Raw genomic sequence first — 15,546 nt, 5'->3', positions numbered from 1 at the left:
AGTCACCTGTCTGATCGCACCATAGGTAAAAGAGAAAACACGATGGAGGAGGAGCTAGGACCCTTTTTATACGGTTGGTTGTTTTATGAACTCTTCGTGTTCCCTCAATTCCTGACAGATATTGACATTGTTCCAGTAATAGGAGCAGATATTGACACATTTGGCGGAATTGCCCAGAAGTCCCAACTATGTGCAATTGGGTGATCTATCTTATACAATACATTTTCTTCAACCAAGTCTCCCTATCTCCAAGATATTGTCCTGCTGTCTTTAATCCCAGGTTTTTTGTCTATCTTGAAAAGGTCTGCTCAGACTCCGTTTGGCAGCGGCTCACCAGACTATTGTTGGTCATTGAAAGACGTCAGTATCACCCCCGTAGGTGCCTTCTTTTAACGCCTTAACCATGCAGTGGGAATTGAGGCTCTTTATTCTTTACTGCATGGTAGCACTAGATGCATCTCAAAGATTTTGATGGGTTTTGGTACTGGTTGACTTCCAATTCTCCATAAGCCATCTAGTCCCAAAAGTGTCTGTTACCACAAACGTAATATTTCTTTTTCAACATAACATCTGTACCCATATTCCTACTCCTTTACTTCTTTATCCGCTCTTTCCTATCATCTTTCTACTTTTTATGTTTGCGTGTGATCTTGATGATATCCTCTATAGCTGTTTGAGGGCCAGTTTGTTCTGTTTATTTGAGAGGTTCTTATTCTATCACGCAGAAATAACTATTGACCTATAATTGCTATTCCTGAAAATGTTTGCACTGATAAGTTTTGACCTTGTATTGTCTACTAGTTATACAGTATGTTACTCATGTTACTATTCAATATTCCGTCTTTTTCACTGTGTATATTTTTACACTTTGTACAGTCATGTACTACTTTGTCTAAAAATTTGAATGACTATTAATTTAGCCTCACTTTTCATGTCATCTGTCCAAAGATACAGCAGGGAGATGAATCCCCATATATTTGTGCTGCTGTGCAGGATTTCTAGAAAAGTTAAATTCAGCTAATCACTCTGGATTAAACAACCCCTTTATTTGCAATCACGTAAAAATGTTGGACACCGTTCAGATTCTCAGATTGTTCAGCTTTATTTTATGATAACTTGAATGAAAAAAACATCTAAGTCCATGTGAAATATTCATATCTGCCAGTCAGAAACTTTGTAGGTAGGTTTTCTAATTATTAATTAAACAAGAAAAAAATATGTGTTGTCCTATATATTTATTAATGTATAGTTTTCACGCACCCATTGACTTCAATGGGCATGTAGGTGCGTGAAAATGCACCAATATAGGACATGCAGTGAGTTTCACGGAGCGGACTCTCGCTACGTGAAAATTCATGCATGTGTGAACGGCCCCATTGAAATCAATGAGTGCGTGTGCTGTGCGTGATTTCCATGCGCAGCACACGGACGATATTCACGCTCGTGTGAATGGGCCCTAAGGCTATGACAATAGTACAGTGAGAGAAAGCAATGTTGAGATGCTGGGTTCAAGTTGGGGGCAGAGTAGTCATCGGTAAAACTGGTCCTATTTTTAACTGGGTAACCTTCTAAAAAATATATGTCTCCTGTAATTCTTCCCCTTTTTTCTCAAGCTAAGCTTGCAAAGCTGAATAAGGAAATAGTTATGTGGCCAAGTTTAAAAAAAGATAATCTTGTGGTTGCACTGAGTCAAGATAAGTGTTTTCAAATTGTAGATAAAATTCTTGGATTTGTGGTTCATTGATAAAGCTGTGTTCCAATATCTACATATAGAGGAGCCATACAGGGCTGGTATCACCTTAAAATGAGACCCACCATTGCGACCACCTCCGAGTTTGCTGGCTGATATTGCTGAGGCAAGTTGCCATCGGCTGCTCATTACTACAAGTAATACACGGTTAGATTGGGTCCACAACAGCCCCTGCTGATTTATGATTTTTTTGCTCTGGCTCATAGAGGTGGTGTCCCGAGTTGAAGGGATGTCAAGGTGTCCCTATGTGGTACCCACCAAGGCGCATACATTTCTCCTGGGTTGTAAGTGTAGGATCTCTTTTAAATCATATCCTAACCTACTATCAGAGATTTATGAATGCTACATGCACTAATTTAACAGAAACCTATAAATTCCTGTGAAATGTAATGAAATAATAGGAGACCAAAATATAAAAACTTTCTGAAATATATACCATTAGGAAAATTAAACATTTCCTCTGTAATTTAGTGATAAAAGCTCTTTTCCTTAAAGAGGCTCTGTCACCAGATTTTGCAACCCCTATCTCCTATTGGAGCAGATCCAGTGGCGGATTATAATATAGGCGTTTCGGGCGGCCGCCCGGGGCCCAAGCTTTTAGGGGGCCCATCGCAACCCGAAACGCACATCATTTTAAATCCGGTCGGACTCACTAATGGCCGTTCACAAGAAGCGTCGCTAATGGCCGTTGAGAGGGAGGGGCGGGCGGACTGCAGCAGAGGGCAGCGCAGTGCTGATGAGGAGGAGGGGGATGGATATCAATGTCTGGATAGGACTAGCAGACGTGCGTCTGCTAGTCGTGGTAGAACACGCCCCTCTGACGCTTCACGTACCGCCAGTGAGGAACAGACGAGAAGGGCGGTGGTCGAGCAACGAGGAGGTTAGTGTTCATGTTCGTCTCCATCTTAATTTACATCTAAGTGACTCCAGAGGACTCCATGAAGGGGGGAATAACCCCCCATCCCATCCCCCATAGAGCTCTCAGGATTTCAGTATTTATTATACAGCAGGGGGGGTTTGAGCGGTGTAACTCACTGCAGAGGACTCTATGGGGGGACAATAATTTCCCTCCATAGACACTCAGCAGTGAGTTACACGCTCAAATCTCCCTGCTGTATAATAAATACTGAAATACTGAGGGCTCTATGGGGGATGGGATGGGGGGGTTATTCCCCCCTTCATGGAGTCCTCTGGAGTCACTTAGATGGTTAGAACCCCCCTCCCCCATTCAGTATAATCCCCCCTTCTCATAGAGCCCTCACTAGTTACTAATATATTACAAGGGTAAGTCAAATTGTCTGACTTCTGGGGGCTGTATAGGGGGGTCTGAGCGACGGGCTCTATGGGGGGGGGGCTACCCCCCCCCCACAGAGATGTCAGAATCAGACACTCAGACCTCCCTATAGAGCCCCCAGAAGTCAGACAAACTCACCTCCCCTTGCAATATAATCCCCCCATACAGCCCTCAGTTTTCCCATAAGAAAAATGTATGACATATCCACCATCCGTAAGTCCCATAAAACTGAATGATGGTTACGGAAGCAGTGTCTCTCGCCGACTCCCTCTGATCACTAAAACTAAGCGTCGGAAGCACTCGTGTGAGCGCTGAGCCACTTGGTTTCTGTTTCCGGAAAGCTGAGCAGCTTATGTACGGTCTCATAGAAAGTCAATGAGCCCGTACACCGCTACTTTGGCTTTCCGGAAAAAGCCAAACAGAAATGAATTGGCTCTTTGCTCACATGAGCGCTTCTGCCGCTTAGTCTCCGCACCCGGACCCCCACCCATCAAAAGTTCTGACATGTCACTATGACATGTTAGAAGTTTGTTAAAAATTGACTTACCCTTTAGGCCTCATTTACACGAGCGTGTGCGTTTTGCTCACGCAAAAACTGCGGCGTTTTCCGTGCGCAAAAGGCACTTAACGGCTCCATGTGTCATCAGTGTATGATGCGCGGCTGCGAGATTTTCGCGCAGCCGCCATCATTATGACTAGAGATGAGCGAACTTCTGAAAAGTTCGGTTCGGCTAGTTCGCCGAATTTCACGAAAAAGTTTGTTTCGGACCGAACCTGTAATTTCCGTGCGCCGAGCATGTTACTGTCCAGGGTGCTGATAGAGTTAATGGGCTGCACTAACTCTTTCAACAACCTTGACAGTACATGCTCGGCGCACGGAAAATACAATTTTAATGTAATAAAAAAAAATAAAAAATACGTTCATACTTACATTCCTCCTGTCCGGCCTCCAGCGGTGACGTGTCATCCATGTCGCCGCTGCAGCCAATCACAGGCTGTAGTGGCGGTCACGCACGTCAGGATGACGTCAGAAGGCCGGCCTGCAGGGATGACGCTTCATCCCACGTGACCGCCTCTGCAGCCAATCACAGGCTGCAGCGGCCTCTGCAACCAATCACAGGCTGCAGCGGCCTCTGCAACCAATCTCAGGCTGCAGCGGCCTCTGCAGCCAATCACAGGCTCCTCTCCTGAAATACTCTGTGCTGCCTTAAACTCTGTGGACAGGTCAGGATCCTGTTTCTTTTAAATGCTGCTGGGGAACCCGCTCGATCCATTATATAAGGCTGCGCTACAGTGCAGCATTTAAAAAAAAACAGGATCCTGACCTGTCCACAGAGTTTAAGGCAGCACAGAGTATTTCAGGAGATGAGCGTGCAGATTCAGTGCTGCTGTAAACTCTGCTCTTACCATTACGTAGCTCAGTCTGTTACCACTCCTCCACTCCTGTCCTCAATAACACCTTCAAATGATTGGCAAGTCACCACGTAATGGTAAGAGCAGAGTTCACAGCAGCACAGAGTATTTCAGGAGAGGAGCGTGCAGATTCTGTGCTGCTGTGAACTCTGTGTGAGGGGGGCCCAAGTTGTATCAACAGCCCAGGGCCCATGGTACACTTAATCCGCCACTGAGCAGATCGGCGCTGCAATGTAGATTACAGTAACGTTTTTATTTTTAAAAAACTAGCATTTTTGGCCAAGTTATGACCATTTTTGTATTTATGCAAATGAGGCTTGCAAAAGTACAACTGGGCGTGTTTACAGTAAAAGTCCAACTGGGCGTGTATTATGTGTGTTACATCTGGGCTTGTTTACTTCTTTTACTAGCTGGGCGTTCTGACGAGAAGTATCATCCACTTCTCTTCAGAACGCCCAGCTTCTGGCAGTGCACAGACACACAGCGTGTTCTCGAGAGATCACGCTGTGACGTCACTCACTTCCTGCCCCAGGTCCTGCATCCAGGGGGACCTTGCGGGCACTGCAGGATTTTAATCCATTACGGCGTAATGTGTTACCAATGGTTTTCTTGGTGATTGTGGTCCCAGCTGCCTTGAGATCATTAACAAGTTCCCCCCGTGTAGTTTTCGGCTGAGCTCTCACCTTCCTCAGGATCAAGGATACCCCACGAGGTGAGATTTTGCATGGAGCCCCAGATCGATGTCGATTGACAGTCATTTTGTATGTCTTCCATTTTCTTACTATTGCACCAACAGTTGTCTCCTACTCACCCAGCGTCTTACTTATGGTTTTGTAGCCCATTCCAGCCTTGTGCATGTCTATGATCTTGTCCCTGACATCCTTAGAAAGCTCTTTGGTCTTGCCCATGTTGTAGAGGTTAGAGTCATGGAGTCCTCTGGAGTCACTTAGATGGTTAGAACCCCCCTCCCCCATTCAGTATAATCCCCCCTTCTCATAGAGCCCTCACTAGTTACTAATATATTACAAGGGTAAGTCAAATTGTCTGACTTCTGGGGGCTGTATAGGGGGGTCTGAGCGACGGGCTCTATGGGGGGGGGGCTACCCCCCCCCCACAGAGATGTCAGAATCAGACACTCAGACCTCCCTATAGAGCCCCCAGAAGTCAGACAAACTCACCTCCCCTTGCAATATAATCCCCCCATACAGCCCTCAGTTTTCCCATAAGAAAAATGTATGACATATCCACCATCCGTAAGTCCCATAAAACTGAATGATGGTTACGGAAGCAGTGTCTCTCGCCGACTCCCTCTGATCACTAAAACTAAGCGTCGGAAGCACTCGTGTGAGCGCTGAGCCACTTGGTTTCTGTTTCCGGAAAGCTGAGCAGCTTATGTACGGTCTCATAGAAAGTCAATGAGCCCGTACACCGCTACTTTGGCTTTCCGGAAAAAGCCAAACAGAAATGAATTGGCTCTTTGCTCACATGAGCGCTTCTGCCGCTTAGTCTCCGCACCCGGACCCCCACCCATCAAAAGTTCTGACATGTCACTATGACATGTTAGAAGTTTGTTAAAAATTGACTTACCCTTTAGGCCTCATTTACACGAGCGTGTGCGTTTTGCTCACGCAAAAACTGCGGCGTTTTCCGTGCGCAAAAGGCACTTAACGGCTCCATGTGTCATCAGTGTATGATGCGCGGCTGCGAGATTTTCGCGCAGCCGCCATCATTATGACTAGAGATGAGCGAACTTCTGAAAAGTTCGGTTCGGCTAGTTCGCCGAATTTCACGAAAAAGTTTGTTTCGGACCGAACCTGTAATTTCCGTGCGCCGAGCATGTTACTGTCCAGGGTGCTGATAGAGTTAATGGGCTGCACTAACTCTTTCAACAACCTTGACAGTACATGCTCGGCGCACGGAAAATACAATTTTAATGTAATAAAAAAAAATAAAAAATACGTTCATACTTACATTCCTCCTGTCCGGCCTCCAGCGGTGACGTGTCATCCATGTCGCCGCTGCAGCCAATCACAGGCTGTAGTGGCGGTCACGCACGTCAGGATGACGTCAGAAGGCCGGCCTGCAGGGATGACGCTTCATCCCACGTGACCGCCTCTGCAGCCAATCACAGGCTGCAGCGGCCTCTGCAACCAATCACAGGCTGCAGCGGCCTCTGCAACCAATCTCAGGCTGCAGCGGCCTCTGCAGCCAATCACAGGCTCCTCTCCTGAAATACTCTGTGCTGCCTTAAACTCTGTGGACAGGTCAGGATCCTGTTTCTTTTAAATGCTGCTGGGGAACCCGCTCGATCCATTATATAAGGCTGCGCTACAGTGCAGCATTTAAAAAAAAACAGGATCCTGACCTGTCCACAGAGTTTAAGGCAGCACAGAGTATTTCAGGAGATGAGCGTGCAGATTCAGTGCTGCTGTAAACTCTGCTCTTACCATTACGTAGCTCAGTCTGTTACCACTCCTCCACTCCTGTCCTCAATAACACCTTCAAATGATTGGCAAGTCACCACGTAATGGTAAGAGCAGAGTTCACAGCAGCACAGAGTATTTCAGGAGAGGAGCGTGCAGATTCTGTGCTGCTGTGAACTCTGTGTGAGGGGGGCCCAAGTTGTATCAACAGCCCAGGGCCCATGGTACACTTAATCCGCCACTGAGCAGATCGGCGCTGCAATGTAGATTACAGTAACGTTTTTATTTTTAAAAAACTAGCATTTTTGGCCAAGTTATGACCATTTTTGTATTTATGCAAATGAGGCTTGCAAAAGTACAACTGGGCGTGTTTACAGTAAAAGTCCAACTGGGCGTGTATTATGTGTGTTACATCTGGGCTTGTTTACTTCTTTTACTAGCTGGGCGTTCTGACGAGAAGTATCATCCACTTCTCTTCAGAACGCCCAGCTTCTGGCAGTGCACAGACACACAGCGTGTTCTCGAGAGATCACGCTGTGACGTCACTCACTTCCTGCCCCAGGTCCTGCATCCAGGGGGACCTTGCGGGCACTGCAGGATTTGAATCCATTACGGCGTAATGTGTTACCAATGGTTTTCTTGGTGATTGTGGTCCCAGCTGCCTTGAGATCATTAACAAGTTCCCCCCGTGTAGTTTTCGGCTGAGCTCTCACCTTCCTCAGGATCAAGGATACCCCACGAGGTGAGATTTTGCATGGAGCCCCAGATCGATGTCGATTGACAGTCATTTTGTATGTCTTCCATTTTCTTACTATTGCACCAACAGTTGTCTCCTACTCACCCAGCGTCTTACTTATGGTTTTGTAGCCCATTCCAGCCTTGTGCATGTCTATGATCTTGTCCCTGACATCCTTAGAAAGCTCTTTGGTCTTGCCCATGTTGTAGAGGTTAGAGTCAGACTGATTCATTGAGTCTGTGGACAGGAGTCTTTTATACAGGTGACCATTTAAGACCGCTGTCTTTAATGCAATCACCAAGTTGATTTGGAGCGTGTAACTGGTCTGGAGGAGGCTGAACTCTTAATGGTTGGTAGGGGATCAAATACTTATTTCTCTGTGCACAATGCAAATAAATATATATAATTTTGACAATGTGATTTTCTTATTTTTTTTTAATATAATCTATCTCTCACTGGTAAAATTAACCTAGCCTAAAAATTCTAGACTGTTCATGTCTCTGACAGTGGGCAAACTTACAAAATCAGCAAGGGATCAAATACTCTTTTCCTCCACTATAAGCATCTGTGAACTAGCTCTAATAATGCAGGTATTAGGGCTGCTCACTGCTGAGGGAAATTCTTTTCATATCTCTGCATTGTAATTTCAGAATTTCCCGTGTAAATGAGGAAGTATATAAAGCTGACACTGAGTAATATATGTCACGATCCTTGTATCTGGAGGTGTACTAAGGTTGTGAGAAATGAAATCTTAAAAAAAGTTGTCTTAACACGTCAGCAATAACTTAAACAATTAAGCAGAAAATTAAGTGCGAAAATTTCCAGTTGCCAGTTATAATCTAATAGATCATTCAGTTCTACAATGCTGACTATAGTACCAAAGTCCTGGTATAGGAGCCAAATGGCAGTGATATGTTCTTCGTCTGATGTCAACTGCAAGTGACATAGTTCCGATTCTTGTGCCACTGGTTGGCTAAGACACTGCTTTGCAGAGTGCTTGGGACAAGTGGGAAGAGAGAAGGATGGTGACCATGCCTCCCGCTGTATGATGATTTCACAGTAAACAAGAAATCTCCATTCTTTATCAGTTGCCTTTTAAAAGCGGCTAATGTAGAATGTTGTGATTGGAATTAATGTTCTCTGCAATTTAAGTGGGCTTCTTGTGTGGTAGCAGTTAAAGAAAGCAGCTATAAAAACTAACTTCTAAAAATTCCATAGTGATTCAAATAGGGCAAACGAAAAGAATGAATCAACAAAAGCTGGTAGAGTGAGTCAGTCCAACCTCCTGCCACACGTTTGGCAATCCTACCACTTTGGACCCTTTTACCTGAAACCTGTATTACTTTGTCACTGATGAAGATAGCAAGGAAATCAGAGCACCAGTTAAGAATACATTGCATCTCAATCTCCGTGTCAGCCCATCTAATGACATATACAGAGTCGTGAGAAGCAGAGGCAGCAGTATCACAGCAAGGGAACGTCTCTAAGGTACTCATGGTAGAGAAGTCTCCCTGTGATAGTGTTCTGTGGTGAGACAGATTTATGAACTTGTCATCCTATCAGTGATTATCTCCAGTGCCAAGTAAAGAACACCAGTAAAATCTTGCTAGGCTCAGCAATGGGCAAGCACACTAGTCTGTTTCCGTAACTCCAGCTTTCCAGTTCACCTCCTCCTATTTGCGCATTTCCGAATGGGAGTCAGGGGACACCTGCTATATAAGGGGATGATAGCTGGTATACACAGGAATGATAGGGGTTAATGCAGGGATGATGGCTGGACTACTCATCATCCCTGTATATAACAACCATCATCCCTGTATATAATAACCATAATCCCTGTATATAACAAACCATCATTTCTGTATTTAAACCCTATCATCCCTGTATTTACCAGCCAGGCTACCCCTGCCGTAGAGGTTTGTACGGTGTAAAACTGTTCCCAGCATGACCCGAACAATGGTAAGGATATGCTGGGAATTGCTATTTAAAAAAAAAAATCATACCACCCATCATCTCACTGCAGATAATACAGTGACTACAGTACTTATTAGAGGCAGCATAAACATTAACATTACGTGACTCATCGGTGACGTCTTTTCAGATTCTAGTTGTTCTTTTTCTCTTTTCTTCTCCATCCAGTCCAGACCTCTCTGATGACTTCTCATGGCCACAGCCCATTTCTGCAGTTTGCTGCTCAGATGTCTTTAGCTTCTCACTTTTCAAATATTTATGCACCTATAAACAAAGATAAGATTCTCATGGTGCCACACACTACTCCCGAAAATATACTAGTATTACACACTACACCTCTAATTATAATAGCACCATACACTGTGTCCCTGATTATAATAGCACCATACACTGTGTCCCTTATTATAATTGCACCATACATTAGATCAACCCTTTGGTGCAGTGTTTGTGTCATCCTATTGAATAGCCATTGCTTTTCTTAGGTAGAAGGCTGCGTTCACCTGTTGAAGTGAATTGCTTACCTTAAAGGTTATGTACACCTCTGAAATAGTTTTTAGTTTGTTTGTTTTTTAATAAAATTGTCCATCAGTGTGGTTGGTGCAACTTCCTAAATACATTTTATTAAAACTTAATTTAACTTTTTGAGATACAGCTGCTTTGTATTCTGTATACAGAGCTGCTATATCATTCGCTAAGACCTGAATCCGTCAGGTCCATTCGGACACTCTGTCCTATGACTACATAAAATATACCTGGTAAATGGAGATAGTATATACTGATATTATTCAGTGATGTTCACCCATTGCGGTGTCAGTATGCCCAGACGCCATTTGGTCATAGATTACTATCTACTGCCTTATTAGCATTTCAAAGGTTCTCAGTACAGAAAGGAGACATTGTAAACTGGATGTGGAGGCATTTGGGCATACTGGGCATAGATTTACCTACACTGTACAGATGCACATTGGAAGGTTTATGGGTGGTCCCAGGGAGGAGTTAATGGAGTGGGCAGAGTCAACTCAGAGATAGGAACATTTAGGCCATTTGAAGCTCTGGGTTCTCTCTGTTTTCCTGCTACCGCTGGACGAACAGCACTTACATCAGGACCAGGCTAAGTTATATTATATGTGTATTTTCTGTGTATGTATATAAATATAAGTATAATACTTACATTTTGCAGTCTGTTTGCAGTCACAGCATGCTTGCACCTGCACATTTTTCATTTTCTTAGGGTGTGCTGACCCACCTCTTTTGTGTTACATGTATGGGTGTGGTGACTGCCTCCATTTTTGGTCGTGCGCTCCTCCCACTCTGCCCAAGGGTGAATTTAATTAGAGTAAAGCTGGTTCCTACCTACCCCAAGTATATTCTGCAGGCTTAGGGTATGTTCACACGTAGTGTTTTCAGCCATTTTTCGGGCCGTAAATGTCCCGAAAAACTGCTGAAAAATCGGAAGCAGAACACCTACAAACATCTGCCCATTGATTTCAATGGGAAATACGGCGTTCTGTACCGATGGTGCGATTTTCTACACCTCGTTTTCCGAAAACGGCACGTTTTTGGAGCCGTTTTTCATTGACTCATGAAAAACAGCTCCAAAAATGGCCGTAAAATATGCAGCGAAAAACCCGAGTTGCTCAAAAAGCGTCTGAAAATCAGGAGCTGTTTTCCCTTGAAAACAGCTCCGTATTTTCAGAAGTTTTTGAGTTTGCGTGTGAACATACCCTTAGACTCAGAACAGAGGTGTATTTTTAGGTTAGGGACTCACTTAACCCCTTCCCCCTGCTGGCATTCTGGGCCCTAATGTCCAAGCCATTTTTTAGATTTTTCCATTGTCACATTCGAAGAGCTGTAACTTTTTTATTTTTGCGTCGGCATAGCTGTATAAGGTCTTGTTTTTTGCGGGACGACTTGCAGTTTTTATTGGTACCATTTGAGAGTAGATGCGACTTTTTGATCACTTTCTATCACATTTTTTTTAAGTCAGGATTAACAGAAAACAGCAATTTTTCCATTGTTTTTTATTTTATTTTTTACGACGTTCACCGTGCGGGTTAAATAATGTAACAGCTTTATAGTCGGGGTCGTTACGGACGCGGCGATACCAAATATGTGTAACTTTTTTGCTTTATTGTAGTTTTTTTTAATAGTAAAGCATTTTGTAAGGGGAAAAGCTGGGTTTTTCATTTTTTTTTTTTTCACTTTTTTTTTTAATTAACTTTATTAAACTTTTTTTACTTTTTTACTAGTCCCACTAGGGGACTTCCCTATCCTCCGATCGCTATTATAATACACTGCAATACTTTTGTATTGCAGTGTATTACTGCCTGTCCGTTTAAAACGGACAGGCATCTGCTAGGTCATGCCTGCGGCATGATCTAGCAGGCATTCGCTGCAGGCAGACCTGGGGGTCTTTATTAGACCCCCGGCTGCCATAGAAGACACAGACACTCGGCGATTTTATCGCCGGGTGTCAGTGAGATGAGAGGGAGCTCCCTCCCTCTCTGCAAAACCATTCAGATGCGGTGCTCGCTATTGTGCACCGCATCTGAAGGGTTAAACAGGTGAGATCGATACTAATATCGATCTCACCCGGCAGAGCAGGGACGCCCCCAGCCCTCAGCTGCTTCTGGCAGCTGAGAGCAGGGAGATTTCACGGCTCCCTGCTCTGTTTACTTTATTCTAATGCAGCGACGTAGTTTGGCGGCGCTCTAGAATAAAGCCCACTAATGACCGCCGTAAAAAGACGTATCGGCGGTCATTAAGGGGTTAAAAGAGGTTGCCTTGTTGTGGCAGGTGGGCCCACACAATTTAATCAAACTGTGCGCTAGGAACCTCACTTTAGAAAGTAAACGTCGTAATAATGCAAATGTATATATATATATATATATATCATCAGTGCCACTGATCTGATGGATACAGGATTCAGCGCAAGATATAGCTGCTCTGTTTACAGAATAAAAAGCAGCTGTATTTAAAAAAGTTAAAAGAAATTTTAATAAAATGTATTTTGGAAATTTCACCAATCACACTGATGGACAATTTGATTAAAAAGCAAACATATACAGTGGAACTAGAATGCGCTGGGCCCCATACATTTTTTTTTAACTGCCCCCCCCTTCTTTAAACAATTACCAGATCCATGTGAAAGTTGTTACCACACACATCAGCCACATAAGTAGAAAATTCAGGATAGGGGCATGGGAGACATCAAAGCCCAGATTAGACCGGAAAATAAATTCAGACCAGCGATCGGACCTCTATATTCAGACCCAAAGATTGAGACCCCTGATCAGACTTCAAAATGAATTGAGACCCGAGATCAGACCCTAGAATTAATTGAGACCCCATACCCCTAAATTAAGTCGGACCTCAGACCAGACCTCTAAATTATTTCAGACACCAGATCAGACCACAACATAAATTCAGACACCCAGACTAGGCCTTAAAATCAATTGAGAACCCAAACCAGATCCCAAAATAAATTCACATCCTAGATTAGACAAAAAAGATAAATTGACACCGTCAGGAGCTTCTGTGACGGGCCCAGAAGTGCTTGATATTGGGGGGGACTGTGGGCCCCTTAAGCTTTGAGGATCAGTTGCAACTGCGATGACAGCGATTTCTATAGCTACGCCACTGCTCAAAATGCCAAAAATATTATTATTATTATTAGGGTATGTTCACACGGCAACGCAAAATACGTCTGAAGTTACGGAGCTGTTTTCGGGAGAAAACAGCTCCTGAATTTCAGACGTTTTTGCATGTACTCGCGTTTTTCGCGGCGTCTATTATGGACGTAATTGGAGCTGTTCTTCATTGGAGTCAATGAAAAACGGCTCCACATACATCCCAAGAAGTGTCCTGCACTTCTTTGACGCGGGCGTAATTTTACGCGCCGTCTTTTGACAGCCATGCGTAAAATTACATCTCGTCTGCACAGAACATCGTAAAACCCATTGCAGGCAATGGGCAGATGTTTGCAGACGTATTGGAGCCGTCATTTCAGGCGTAATTCGAGACGTAAAACGCCTCCATTACGTCTGAAAATAGGTCGTGTGCACATGCTCTAATTATTCTCATCCCACAACCCCATTTTTTTAACCCCTTAAAAACCAGGAAAATTTGATTTTTTCATTTTCGTTTTTTTCCTCCCCGCCTTCCAAAAGCCTTAACTTTTCTATTTCTTCGACGACATAGCCATATGAGGTCTTGTTTTTTGCGGGACAAGTTGTAGTTTTTCATGGCACTATTTATTGTACTACATAATGTACTGGGAATCGGAAAAAAAAAATATTTGTGGGGTGAAATGGGCAAAAAACAGCGATTACACAATTTTTGGGGGGGTTTTGTTTTTACGGCGTCCACCAGGCGGTAAAAACTGCATATTCACCTTATTCTACAGGTTGATATGATTACGGAAATATCAAATTTATATGTTTTGTTTTATGTTTTACCACTTTTAAAAATCTAAAACTATTTGCTAAAAAAAAAAAATGTTTTGTGTTTCCATATTCTGAGAGCCGAAACTTTTTTATTTTTCCATCAATTTAGAGGTGTGAGTGCTTAAATGTTGCGGGGCGAGCTGTAGTTTTTACCGATACCATTTAGCGGTACATGCGACTTTTTAATCACCTTTTTATTCCTTTTTTTGGAGAGCTAAGGAAGGTGACCAAAAAACAGCAATTTGCATGTTTTATATATATATATATATATTTATTTGTTTTTTTCACGTTGTTCCCCAAGCGGGTTAAATAACGCTATATTGTGATAGTTCGGACTTTTATGGACGCGGTGATACAAGTTATGTTAACTTTTATTTTTTTAACATTGCTTTAGGGAAAAAATGGGAAAAGGTTTTTTTTTTTTTTAACTTCTAATATTTTTTTGGGACCATTATAAAAATCTTTATTTAACTATTAATCCCCCAAGGGGACTTGAGGCAGCGATCGTGGGATCGCTTGCATGATATACTGCAATACTAATGTATTGCAGTATATCGTGATTCTGACAGTCTTCTTTGAAGCCCTGCCGGAGGCATGGCTTTAAAGGAGTACAAAGATCGCAGACCTGAGGGCCTTTATTAGGCCCCCAGGCTGCCATAACAACCACTGTAAACGGCCGATCGTACCGTTGAGGGTGCGATGGCGTGTTTGAGGGGGCGCCCCCTGATTCTAACAATTTAAATGCCATGTTCACAATTCACCGTGGCATTAAAGGTGAACTTTGATTCCGCCCTTTGCAGTGAGATGTCGGCTGTGTCACACAGCCGTCACCTGCTGTGTATGAGCGCGCTCAGCCCATGAGCCCGCTCCATACTTCCCCTTAACGGCTGCTACGTACCAGTTAAGGGGTTAAAGCTTCAGTAAATAGCTAAAGACAGAAGCAGTGTGATAGCAACACATAGGCAAATATATTGATTTCAATTAAACCAACTAGAATAGTGTGGCATTATTCCTATCATGCAGACATTTGAACAAATTAAGAATACAATTCATTCTGAGTCTTCTTTCTATGCCAGCTGGATCCTGGTACTGATTTATAAGGGACAGTGGAAGTATGGTGTTGCAAAATGATGTACACAGTCCATTAGACAATAGTGATGGTAAATCCCATTCATTTCAGTCTTTGGCCACTTTAACCATAATAGCAATTCAGAAGTAGAATAGTTTGTACTTAGCTGATAAGCATTAAGAGTCATGCCATTTACATGTAAAACCAGAACACTACAATATGAAACAGGGGAGCGGCATGGCAGTCAAATGGCAGATCTTGCCAATACATTTGTCCATAGTCTCGCTCTGCCGCATTACCTACTTAACGGAATGTGGAATACTAATGGTTCAGCCTTAACATCTTCTGCTTCTAGGGGAGATTACCTTCAAATATTCTGTATCAATCTATGAGAAAAAAAATCTCTGTATGCCTCCGTAAATAAATCAGGTACATGCGGAAGTAC

General features: G+C 43.4%; 1 protein-coding gene across 1 annotated transcript in view; it reads left to right on the top strand.

Annotated features, from left to right (window-relative positions):
- The window catches only part of DRAM1 (DNA damage regulated autophagy modulator 1), a 133,863-nt gene that overhangs the window by 99,940 nt on the left and 18,377 nt on the right, over positions 1–15,546 (top strand). The window lies entirely within an intron of this gene.

Source organism: Rhinoderma darwinii, chromosome 3 (genome assembly GCF_050947455.1).
Source record: "Rhinoderma darwinii isolate aRhiDar2 chromosome 3, aRhiDar2.hap1, whole genome shotgun sequence".
Classification (NCBI taxonomy): Eukaryota; Metazoa; Chordata; class Amphibia; order Anura; family Rhinodermatidae; genus Rhinoderma; species Rhinoderma darwinii.
This window is presented reverse-complemented; position numbering and strand designations above follow the sequence as displayed.